The sequence below is a fragment of the Phoxinus phoxinus genome (assembly GCF_949152265.1).
Source record: "Phoxinus phoxinus genome assembly, chromosome: 3".
NCBI lineage: Eukaryota > Metazoa > Chordata > Actinopteri > Cypriniformes > Leuciscidae > Phoxinus > Phoxinus phoxinus.
The window spans coordinates 7,042,618-7,056,528 of record NC_136878.1 but is presented as its reverse complement, the minus strand read 5'-3'; positions in this window follow the sequence as shown (position 1 = coordinate 7,056,528).

Here is a 13,911-nt window from a genome sequence, read left to right as displayed (position 1 = left end):
AACTAAGAGAAAAGGGCTATCAAAGGTACATGTTTATATGACAGAAAATTATCTGGATATGGTAGACTGAATATGCTAAACTGCTGGTCGTTTTAGCCATTTGAAAAGGGCAGCCATTTGCATTTTACTGAGAAGGGAGAACCAGCTGGTAAATGGATGTGGAGTTTTAATGAAACGTCTTGTATGTGTCTTTACTAAATGCCGTCTAGACTTTGTTGTTGTTGTTTTTAGTCTGTGCTTTTAGAGCTATCTGATTTCAAACGTACAAATAGCATGCATTAACTTATGAATTGTTGCTTGCAACATTAGAATAATTGGCTTTTTACTGTCATTGGACTAAAGCCAGAGATAATATTAAAATATGCTATTTACTAAGTGTACCTTTTTATACTATTTACTAAGTGTACCTTTTTATACTCACTATGATAGTTCTATTAACTTTAAAGGAACACTCCACTTTTTTTGGAAATGGGCTCATTTTCCAACTCCCCTAGAGTTAAACAGTCGAGTTTTACCGTTTTTAAATCCATTCAGCCGATCTCCGGGTCTGGCGGTAGCACTTTTAGCATAGCTTAGCATAGATCATTGAATCTGATTAGACCGTTAGCATCTTTCTCAAAAAAATGACCAAAGAGTTTCGATATTTTTCCTATTTAAAACTTGACTCTTCTGTAGTTTCATCATGTTCAGACCAACAGAAAATTAAAAGTTGCAATTTTCTAGGCCAATATGACTAGGAACTATACTCTCATTCCTGCGTAATAATCAAGGAACTGTGCTGCCGTACCAGCAGGCGCAATGATATTACAAACTTCGTGCCGGTCATGTTGGAAGTTTCCTAGCTGGGGACTATTTTCAGGCACTGCGTAATATCATTGCGCCATAGTCATATTGGCCTAAAAAAAATTCAACTTTTCATTTTCTGTCGGTCTTAGTACACAATGTAACTACAGAAGAGTCAAGTTTTAAATATAAAATATCGAAACTCTTTGGTCATTTTTTTTGAGAGAGATGCTAACGGTCTAATCAGATTCAATGATCTATGCTAAGCTATGCTAAAAGTGCTACCGCCAGACCCGGAGATCGGCTGAATGGATTTGAAAACGGTAAAACTCAACTGTTTAATTCTAGGAGAGTTGGAAAATGAGCCCATTTCCAAAAAAAAAGTGGAGTGTTCCTTTAAGTTGGACATGTAATGGGCTGACAATTAAGTAAACAAAAAATTTGGATTAATCTGTGAATCGAGATTAAAACGTTTTTACCAGTCTTTAGAAAAGAGAATGAAACACTTCTTGTCATGTTTTTCTTAATTCTCTCTCTCTCTCTGTATATATATATATATATATATATATAAACTGTATATAATAATGCACCTATTAAAAACTGACTAATGCAAAAAAAAATCATAAAAAACTCACATTATTTATTTGTAATTGATAATGAAAAGCAATCACAATTATTGCTGATTGGATTAGTAATTTGACCTCAGATCATCCAGGTTGATGAGAAGTATGATGTTACTTTTCAAAAAAAAAAAAAAAAAAAAAAGTGCTGTAATGTTAGCATGTTATGATTAAAATAGTTTCCCTACCCTGTTTCTATCTTTAGACTTGCATCATGACCAACTAACTTATCTTACAAAACAGCTTCTTTTATTGCAGACATTTTATAGCTCACTCCAAAATGAGCATGTCTTGGCAAATATGCTGTAGATTAGCAGCAAGGCAATCAATTTATTATGTGATAAACTGTCTGCACACAAAAGCAGTTTACTCAAGGTAATAAGGTATTTCCTCCAGTGACTTCTAATCAGATAGAACAGCCTCCAGTCTCCCTGTTGAGATCCCATCGTGTTACACGGTTTTGACTAGAGATTTGTCTCCCCGGAGAAAGGTCCTCTGATGTAATAAAGCAAAGTTAATGCTCCACCACTGGAAATTACATCGGTAACTCAAAACCGGACGTTCCTCCACCTGGAAAAATACTCCCACCTCCATAGGACAATTAGACAACTTTACAGCTAAAATAACAAACATTGTTTTACTAAATTAATGAATTTCCAGTGCTTTATAATAAAAACACAAAATTCCCATATCTGCTTTTAAACCGTCCAGTCCCATTCTCTGTTAGGGTTTCATTGCTGTAAATGTGTTTGGAATAAAAAAAAAATATTATGTTTTAGAAAGTTGTTCACAAAGGCTTTTCAAAAACAGTATTTTCTTGTAAAACATACACTATTAAGGCATGTTCACACCAACAACGAACACTATAAAGATACCTATAACGATAGCTATATTAGTTTCCACACCAGCGGATGATATCGTTCTGTTTATTCTAAGCGTGTGCTGCAGTTTTGTCATCTGCAGCTTTAAATGGTTGATCTCCTCAACGTCGGGTGGATTCTGATTGACCCTCAATGTTTTTATCGTTCATCAGCTGAAAAAAAAATTTATTCTGAAAGGGATTCCAACAATATTATTCCTCTATCATATCTCCCATTGACAACTTGTTGGTATTGTAATGGTGTGGAATCTGATGCGATACGCATTGGGGTAGGCCCAGTGCCCAGCGGGCTTTTGCCTGCCAGTTGAAACCTTGAAAGGGGAGCAGCTTTTAGCACGGGCCTTGGATACTCACTGGGAGAAATGAGATGTTGTGAGAGTTTGTCAATGTGCAGTGGTGAGTGAGTCATTATGAGATGTGGCATTTTGTTGGGAGGAAAAATCACAAAATAAATTACTTATGCTGAATCAGATTATTTTGCCGCTGTGGGATGAGTTGGATCAGTGTGTTCTCATGGGTCACAAAAAAATGGGTTACAGATCTGATAGGGAAAAAACAATTCTAAATGTGACAAACCATATAAAGTAACTGTGCATAGTTATAAATATAGTATGTATGCATGTATGCATGTATGTATGTATGTATGTACATGTATGTATATATATATATATGAGTTTTTAAGTTTAAATATGGTTTTCACAGACCACTGCGTTTCATTCAGTGAAGTACTGGCTGCCAAGAAAATTCAAAAGATCTGAAAATATAATAGTCCATTTTCCCGTTCTGCCTATGTAATGCTAATAATTGTGCCCTCCATTCGTTCTTTAAAGTTACATCAAGCATTGTCAAGTTGTCATGTGCTATACAAATGGGGTTTATGGGAAATCGAAATGATGATTGATGATTTTCTAACTCCGTCTATAATATATTTCTTTTTCAGCTTTATTTCTTTGTTTAAACTACAATATGTAAGATTTTTGTAATAAAATATCCAAAAATCACTTGCACAGTGTGATATATTTCCTGCAGTTGTGTACTTACAATATCCCAAAAGAATATTGTAAATTAAATGTAGTGCTGTGATGAATAATGCTATTTTGCTAATGATGACATCAATGCACGAGAAGTGATAGTTAAAACTGCTGTATTAGGTTGTCTTTATGGAAAACTTGTATCCAGAAGCAAAACCTGTTGAGAACCGCATAATGATAAGGACCTTTGTTGATAAATTTGCTTTTATACTCTCAGACGACTTTGTAAATGTCAAAATCTACATTGACGTATGCCGTCACCTTTGCTCTTTTAGATTTAGTGTGACCTTCAGCATCTCTAGAGCCATTTCCTTTTTCTTTTTTTGCAGTTAAGAGGTTTATTTTGGCTCCAGTAGCTGTGGTTCATATCGTCTCCCTGTAGTAATTATTCTTCTATTTACATTGTCCTGAAAAGCCGTTAGTTATAATCTTGTCAGACGGCACATGCTATTTACTCAACATTAAGCAATCAAACGTAACCCCAGAGGTAATCAACGGTGAAATCACTAGTCCTCATTGCACCTGCAAGATGGATGAGTGATCAAAAATGTTTGCAAAATGCTTCATGGAGAGGGGCTCAAGAGAGAGAATGGCGCCTACTCATCTGCTACCGCGAGATGGGCTGCTAATACACGGGCCTTATGTCCGTTGGATCATTTAGATTTATGCGTGTCATGGGAATAGTATTAAAATTTCATGGATCTGTGGATGGAGGGAAGGATAAGTGGATAGAGCAAAGAAATATCCCTGGTAGTGAGATATTGATGTTACAGGGTTTTTAAGAAATCCAATCCCCTCCACTGTGACCATTAATACAGCTTAACATATGCTTGTGAATAGTGCTGGTCTGGTATTACCGTTATGTAGACGTGTGTTTGGCTGGTACAGTACGCTGTTGCTTGCACCTTTTTAACCCACAGCACGGAAACTTTTCAATAATTTCTTCTGCTGCCAAACACCCAGCAATAACGTTATTATATTGGTTTGACAAACACAGGAAACTGCATTGGTGAAGAAAAGATGTTCATGCACCTACAAAGTAGACCTGTGGCCATTTCAGTAACTAAGTATTTTTAACATGCTTACATTAGAGCCCCTTTCACACAGCCTGTTGATCCCGGGAAATTGCTGGGAAATTTCCAGAATGCCTTCTGTGTGAACGCAAACACGACCCGGGATTGATGCTGGGATCGATGCCGGGATGGGGACCTAGTAATATTGCCGGTTTCAGTCCCGGAACGCTCGCTGTGTGAACAAAAGCAGTAATCAATGCCGTGTCGTAGTGATGACGCTGAAGCAGGGATCGTTCGCCAGCTAGTGAAACAGTAGAATGCGCTAGTTGATCGAATCAGAGACAGAAATGCACAAGCGTGGTTTCTCGAGAGAGAAATCGCAGCTCATAAGCAAACTTAAGACGCTGTTGAGACATTACATGTCACATCATCGATGTCACATGTCTTTACGGGATTTTTACGGGTTGTGTGTGAACGCACTCTCTGATTCCGGAAAATCACTGGCAGTGTGAATGAACCAAAATCAAACGAACCCGGGTCAAATGCCGGGTCACTTTATCCGTGTATTTTCTGGAATCTATGTGTGAAAGGGGCTCAAGACATATACTTGAAAAGCAAAATGACAAAATTAAAGTTTTCAGAAAACAAGACTTCTTATACAGCATGTTGGTGCTTAAAACAAGAAAAACAAAATCTGCCAGGGGCGTAAGAAAAACTTAAACCTAATTCTAAAACAATATCAAGTTTATTTTTCTTACTCCATTGGCAGATAAATTTTTTCTACTTTTAAGCATATGAACTCACTTAAAGGGCACCTATTATGACATTTAAAATGTTCCTAATGTTGTTTTGGGAGTCCCCAACAACAGTTTTACATGCATGCAATGACAAAAAACACTTTTGTTGTCGTATAATATGCATTTATTTTTACCTGATTTGCTCACCGACTCCCAAATGATTCGTTCAACGACTCATTTTTCCAAACCCCTCCTTTGCGCGACGTTGATTTGTCAGATGACCCAGCAGTGTTTACAGAGATAATACTTATTGTTTAACAATACTTATTGAGTACAATGATGCTTTTATCAATTAAATTGTGTTATAATAATGATTATAGTCCACTGCTTTGTAGTTTGTAGTAAAAAAACTAAAAATAAGATAAAGAATTGAATGTTATGTTAGCGAGCATTGCCCAGAGTTCATATAGTAAAAGCACAATCAGTCTTTGTTTGCGTTAGCCCGATGCATAAACATAACGTTAAAAAAAAAAAAAAAAAAAAAAAAATGCAGTTACGTTACTACGAGGTATTATTCTATTCTTTAAGACAACTCCGAAAACAACGACAAACACTTCACATATCTCAATACAATTGTCATTGAAGACCTAGAAGCTAAACGGTGCTTACACAACAAACAAAATAATTATTAAGCATACTAACGTTACATAAAAACATAAAACAAAGCAACAATTATTAATAACACTTACAGGTTGTGATACGGAGGAGGAAGCTGATGCAAATACACTTGGAACTGAACCTTCCTTCAATATCAGCCGGCTCGCGAATCCAAGTTTGAGTGCATTTAAGTTGGTAAAGCAATCGTCTTCAAAATGACGCGAACAAAGCACAAGGCTTGGACTACTTCTGTGGTATAGTTGTATATATGAATTGTAGCCACTTAGTCTTCAAATGCTCCTCCTTGGGCAGATTAAAAAAGTTTGCTTTTGAGTCGCACTTCAGAACACAGCGTCTCGTCGCCATGATATTTTCCCCTGGCCTTGGAGTGTAATAAGTGGGCATATCGTATTCAAATAACTTGACAAGTTGACGTCATCTAGTCAGAGAAAAAGCTTCGGTCTTCTAACGATTCATAAAAATGACTCCGAGTCGACTCTTACTTTTGAAAGACAATAACTTTATATACGGTGCACTTTCATATTTCAAACTTTGCAGGATGTTTTTGTTCACTTAGATCTGTGTTACACACTACATAAAAGGTAAATTTCAAAATTCCATAATAGGTGCCCTTTAAGTTTGATACATTTATCTGGAAACAATTTTGACTTATGTTACTTTGCTTCACAAGTAAGTGTATCTTGCTTTATGAATGTTTAGATATTTGTACTGGAAACCAAAACAGTAAATCAGTTTTTGCAATGTTACATTAACTACAGTAAAAAAAAAAAATAATAATAATAATAATAAACTGATTGGTGGTTGATAATGTTTTCCATGATAACTGTCATTATGCCACAAGTGGTTTTGATAGAATTCAAAATTTAACCAGAATATTTTAGTGACTGCAACCAGCCATTTAAACAATATACATTTTTAAATGTACTATAGCCAGTAACTAAACCGGGTCTCTAAATATCTGCTAATTTTAAAAAGTGCTTTACTTGAACATTGTTTACACCAACTTGTAGTCAGACTGAGTCGATGTATTGAGCGTTCCAAATCGTCCGCTTAAGAGATTTCATTTCAGTCAGGATGCTTCCTAGTGCCTATAAGGCAGCTGTTTGAGAACAGAGCCTATCTTTTGTGAAAATTGCACAACAATTTCATGGTTTAAAAGTGTATTTCAAAGATTCAAGTGAGCCGCTATAGAAGTCACTGCAAAGCTCCACCTGTCAAACTCGGAAGGAGCGCTGTCGTGAAAAAGGCGAAGACAGGTTTCGCAGATTTAGTAGCTTAGAAACTACAGCAAATGAAACAATTACCTCCATTCAACTGAACCTGAGTGACAGTCAATTTGGAAACAAGTCACTCCATTTCAGCTGCGGAATCTGTCGGAGGGGATGAGTGTATTGTGGAGTGGGCCACCGTCCTTTTTAAGGGGACATTTTAGTCCTCTTTGGAGATCCCGAGTAAGTGGTGGAGTTTGGTGCTAAGCTTGCATCCGTGTGAGAAAGACCCGGGGGTAGTACATAAGCTTAAAGGGAGTAATTCAAGTGCACTTGACAGTAGAAAGAAATAAACATGACAAACAAATCTCTAAACGGCTCCAAACCGCTCCCGATCACTTTAGAAATGATGTTTGGAGGAATGCGGGAAGCTGCAGTGATGTTGAACATTTCAGAAAAACAAAAAGTGTTTGGATGGATGCCCAAAAGTTTACTTTTGAAACTGATGCAGTTTAAAGTTTGAGTGCACATCTATAAAACAAGCAGAACATTTCGTGACAATTCTACTTTGTTCATAACTTGGGTTTTAAAAGATATGAATTCTGTGATTGACTCTGATTGATCAAAAACAACAACAACAACAACTCTGAGAGTTTTCAAAATATCTTCTTGTGTGATCCACAGAAGAAAGAAAGTCATATATGTTTGGAAATACACGACGGTGTGTAAATTAGAGGCTTCTTTTTCGTCTACGGGAGCAGATGTAGTTGAAGAAACAAAATGTTCTCTGAATTTCTTGTGTGCTAATTTCTGGTACATATATACTAGTGTTAAAAAGTTTGGGGTCAGTAAGATTTATTAATACTTGTATTTAGCAAGGATGCATCAAATTGATCAAAAGTGGCAGTAAAGACATTTTTACAAAACATTTATATTTCAAATTAATGCGGTTCTTTTTGCTCCTTAATCATTGGGAATCCTGAGAATAGTGTATCACGGTTTCCACAAAAATATGAAACAGTTTTCAACATTGATAATAATAATAATAAATGTTTCATGCAGCAGCAAATCGAATGATTTCTGAAGGATCGTGTGACACTGAAGCCTGGAGTAATGATGATGACAATTTGCCATCACATAAATACAATTTTAAATATATTAAAATGGAAAATGTTGAATTGTAGTGATATTTCAAAATATGACTGTTTTTACCGTTTTAGATCAAATAAATGCAGGGTGAGCATAAGAGACTTTAAAAAAATTTTTTTTTTTTTTACTCTTCTTTAAAATATTTGTAATCCAAGTATGTCTGAGCGTTGGTATGAGGTTGCAAAAAAAAAATCTGATGGAGGACAGTTTTGCTTTTTGTCTCCACAGTAGAGGACGTCGCTGTAATATCTCACACATAATAGTTGCATTGAAAATAATTACAGTATTCAGCATGATAACAGCAATTTCATGAACAAAATACTGAATACCTTATCATGTGCAGTTAGTTTGAGGCCGAAAAGACTGAACTTAATAATGTGCAGTCAGTTTGAGTCTACCATTCTCGAAGCAACAGTGCGATCGATTGCCACAGGATTACTGCTTATTGAACATATATTTGTGACAGTATCATTACAGATGTCTATTGCTTCACATCCTCAGTGACACAATCAATGTCTTGTGCATGATACCATTTTTTGGCAACCGGACTGCTCAATAGGCATAGAAAAATGGCCCCTTCTCTTTTGTTTGAGCTAATAGCTTTCACTTTATATTCCTGTAATGTGCTGAAAAAGTAAATGTATTATTAATGCTGGAAGAGTCCAAACTATCTATGTGATAATGTGAAAAGTTCCATCACAAATCTTTTGTTGTGCTCTCTGTCGTCGTCCCATCTTTGCAACAAAATGCCTGCCATTTAAAATTCAAATGTAATCACATTTTTATTGCTGTACAAACAGTTCAGTACATAACAGCTTGGATTACATATTCAAAAGCATGGATTATGAATTCAATTCACTTTATAAAGCAACAGAGTGCAATTACGGCTGCACCATAGACCTGTATGAAACTGAAAATGTTCTCAATGGCTAATCTAAGTGTAATCTAAAGCCCCGGCATCATTGTGTGTTCAGACAGGTGGGTACCCTGGATGGACATATGGTGGCACGGCTTTACCATCTGCGCTTCTCATCCGTCCTGAGCTAATGATGGAGGGCATGTATTCTTGGCAGATCTTCTAGAATGATCTGAGGGTCACGTAGAGTAAACTAGTTTCTCTCTTCTTTGCAGTCTGTCCTTTGTTGTTGCAAATAACCTGCCATCCATCAATATGATGCATCTTTGAGAGGGGATGCAATACCACCCTGCCAAGACAACAGTTGGAACCCTCACAGTTACTCAGTAACAGCCCTTTAACAGAAGACAAATGCTCTCCGTTCTGCGTTTCGTCCCAAGGCACGGCATAGATCAGTAACAAAGGTTGGCCGGGTAATGTTTGCATTTGCCTTTCAAATTTATTTCTCACAGAATTCAAGTGAGAGCACTGAAATTTAAAAACTGTGTAAAAACAGTAATATTTCGAAATATTGTTACAATTTAAAATACCTGTTTTCTATTTAAATATATTTTTAAAAAATCATTTATTCGATGGCAAAGCTGAATTTTCATCATAATTACTCCAGTCTTCAGTGTCACATGATCCTTCAGAAATCATTCTAATGGTGCGTTCACACCGGACGCGAATAGCGCGTCAGGCGCGAGTGATTTCAATGTTAAGTCAATACAAAGACGCGTTACACGCGTTTTACGCGCGTAACGCGTCTTTGCATTGACTTAACATTGAAATGACTCGCGCCTGACGCGCTATTCGCGTTCGGTGTGAACGCACCATTATATGCTGATTTGCTGCTCAGTTTTCCTAAATTATTATATTATCATTTATCAAATAAATGCAGCCTTGGTGAGCAAAACGTCTTTCACAAGTATTAAAGCTGCTTTTAAATAGTTGAATAGTCAATGCTTTGGGCCCGTATTGACTAATAGAAGAAACGAAAATGATTAAAATGTCAACTGGAGGAACACAAGTCTTGCTTAGTTAAAAGAGCCAATACCTTTTTTTTTTTTTTGCTAAATACACTGATTGTTTACTATTGAATGTACATGTCTGAAAAATCTTTGAGCTAAAGCCAAATTTGCAGTGCTATTGTTGTATATAGAAGTATATAGTATATAGAACTTTTAAGAATTTACAATGAAAAGCATATGTGGGAACAGTTTATATTTGTTTTTTAGTATTTCCAGTATTAAGCAAAGACTTATAGCAAAAACGTTTTTTTTTTTTTTTTAAGATCATGCCCAAAGTGACACGTCCTGTACAGTATATATATATGTGCTAGAACTGCACTGTTAAAATATATTTCTGTCATGACAACTCTCTAAGAGTTTGGCATGGTAATGAATATGACAATGTTGATATGTTTGGTCTTGGTGGAATAGATCTGCTACTGCTGTTGATTATTGCTGCTGCTGAAGAACAAGTACAGGACTTTCTACTGCCAATACATACATGACACACACACAAATAAGACATCAGCCATATCCCCCTGTAGTCCAAGACTGGTTGCCCACTGAAGCTAAGCAGGGTTGAGCCTGGTCAGTACCTGGATGGGAAACCTCCTAACTAGGTTGCTGCTGGAAGAGGTGTTAGTGAGGCCAACAGGGGGCGCTCACCCTATGTTCTGTGTGGGTCCTAACGCCCCAGTATAGTGATGAGGACACTACACTTTTTTTTTAAAGGACCGTCTTTCAGGTGAGATGTTAAACCAAGGTCCTGTCTCTCTGTGGTCATTCAAAATCACACGATGTCTTTCGAAAAAAAGAGTAGGGGTTTAATCCCGGCATCCTGGCAAAATTTGCCCATTGGCCTCTGTCCATCACCACGGCCTTCTAATAATCCCCAAACACACTGATTGGCTTCATCACTGTCTCCTCTCCACCAGTAAGTTGGTGTGTGGTGGGCGTTCTGGCGCAATATGGCTGCCGTCGCATCATCCAGGTGATGCTGCACATTGGTGGAGATTCCCCCTTCCATATAAAGCACTTTGATTGCACAGAAAAGCACTATATAAAATGTAACAATTTAATATTATTTTATTATAAAGACAGTGTGGAAGAAATGTTATCTTTAATATGTGTGTGACCATCATATGACAGTAAAAGAGCAAACACAAGCCTTATTCTAATATGGAATTGTATTGGACTGGTAAAGAGTGTTGGTACATGAAAGGAGGGCCTCCACTCAAGGATAAAATCTGATGAAGTCTAAGAATGCTACATATGGTTGAAAATACCATTACTGGCCAAGAAAGATAACATTCTGAGAGTTAAGAATATAAAAGAAGAAAGATGCCCTCCCCTCAATGTCACACTTTTCAGCCACTCTGTGTGACTGGACGACTGCTGACCCTTTCTTGCAAGAAAATAAACCTCATCAAAAACATGCTGCTGCTGTACAATAGAGCATACATAAATTACCCGTTGCAGATCTACAGGTGGAGCTGGGGAAGGTGGAGGGTTTCTGAAAGCGTGTTTCAACAGCTACAGAAAAGTTTAAAACGCATTGGCTACTGATAAAGCAGGAACCAATCAGCTGTGACCTAAAGAGAATGATGTGATTGCAAGTAGATTGAGTTAAAAAGTTAATCAGCCTGCGCCATCTAGACATGACAGAACTTGGATATCAAATGGAAGATGCAAACAAATAAAATTAATTGCTCTGCTATATATAAACTATAGTTTAATTTTTGGGAACTCTCTTTTTGACATTTTGGACATGTTTAGAATTTGTAATTGTAAAGTGACCCTTGTTGACACTGGGAAACATCAACTCTTAACGCCTATACACAAAATCATCACTATTACATAATTTGAGTAATTTCCCAGCATGCTATTTTAACTTCAAGCCTTTCCATTCATCTGTCATTAAACATAATTTTTCACAGTGAAGCATAGAGCAATTTTCATGCACATGATTAATTTTAACTGTCTTTCTCTCTTTTCTAAATCTTAATCATGTTTTAATTTTGTGCATTTGCTTGATTAGCTTAAGTCCTAAATAGCGTTTTCCTCTTACCTGTCGATCCACTCGTAATGAATTCAATAGGGGGTCCCTTACACCCCCCATCACCGTCTAATCAAGATTATTTAGGAGTATCTGAGAGCAATTACAGTAGAGTTGGGCTGCTGTATAAGACTGCAGCGTGTAAGACCTCCTCAGGTAAGTGTCACATCACTCTAATGTTAGAATCAATCACACTCTAATTGATTCTATAGGAACTGTTGAAGCTTAAATAACTCAACTTTATTCACAAGTGCTAATTAAGTCAAACAAGGGAATTTTTATAATTGTTTTTACTTTTCTTAAAGGAATAGCAAAATCAAAAGTGACACTTTATTTTAAGGTGATGTAGTTACACATTACTACATGTGCTATATATAGTTATAACAGTAAATTATGCATAATTAAAAGTAACTAACCCTAAACCAAACCCTAACCTTAACTCTATGTTAAGAATACTTACTTTTGGCCACTCTTCAACAATAGTAGCATTTTCTAATTCTTTTCTAATTATTATCCATTCAGTTTTTAATTCTTATTATTTAAAAAAAAAAAATGGAATATTTGCAATTCAAATTCCTTCCAGGACCAAATCAAATTAATTAGGGAAGACAAAATGTGGAATAAAAATGGTGAAAATCTAAAAAAAAAGTATAATTGTGAGCAGGAACAATTAACGACATTTATTTTAAATAAATAAATAAATAAATAAGGTTTAATTTATTATTTTAACCTCTTATTGATCACACTAACTTAATGTGATAAAGTCACTGTCACAATTCTGTTTTGATTTCGTTTTCAAAGTATTTTAGTATCGTTTGTTTCCCGTTTCCTTTGTTTCCGCTTTCATTAGTTGCCATGGTTATTCATTATGTTACTATTTAGAGCACACCTGTTTGTATGTGAGTTTGTCACGTTGTGTATTTAAGTCACTACCTTTTCTTCAGTTCATGGTCCAGTATTGTTTGTGCATAGCATGCCGTTTTATTTGTGTTTTGTCTAACTGGATTACCTGAGTTCACTTAGTTTAATAATGCAACTACTTCGCCTATCTTCATTGAGCAATTTTTCAGTCCACACCAGACGAGACGCGACAAAATCAATCATAAATCACAGCCAATCAGTAGACTGTAGACTCTCACAACAAAATAAATCGAATTCATAAATATTTCACCATTTTAATATTATTAAAAATACTCAAGTGACTGAAACAGCCTGTCTCGTGGAATACACCTGTTTGTTCACATTGAGGTGACCGTTTGAACATTCTTGTTTCCTTTAATGTATTAATTTTATGTATTAATTGCTGCTTTAAGAAATTCACACTTGCACTAGACACTTTTAACAATAAATAACAATAAATAAGCAATAAATAAAGCACACAATCAGTACCTGAGATTATCATTGTCATACTTTGTATGTTGTTCCAACATAATGTTTTGGACAAAAACTCTGATTATTAGGTCACAGTGATATACTAGCAAACTCTATGCACACACAGTATCGCTGTATCATTGAGCCTTTAAATATCAGACATGCCGGTTTTCTACTCCTAGTGGAGATTTGGACAGGCCACCAGAATCTGTCACCATAAATTGCTAATTTCCTAAAATATTTAGTTTATTACCAACTGCAGAACAGAATGTCCAATTATGATTAATAATTTAGCGTACGTTTCACAACGCTTTTGGGAGGAAAGGCTCAGTAAATTCATGTCCAAATGATGAAAAATAATCATTTACAGTCTCTATATTTTTGTAGAGCTGCTGAACAAGCTCTTTCCACAGCAAACACAAAACTTTTTCTGTTTGGTGCAATTAGGTTCCTGTGACTGTACACTGCTTTGAATTGCCT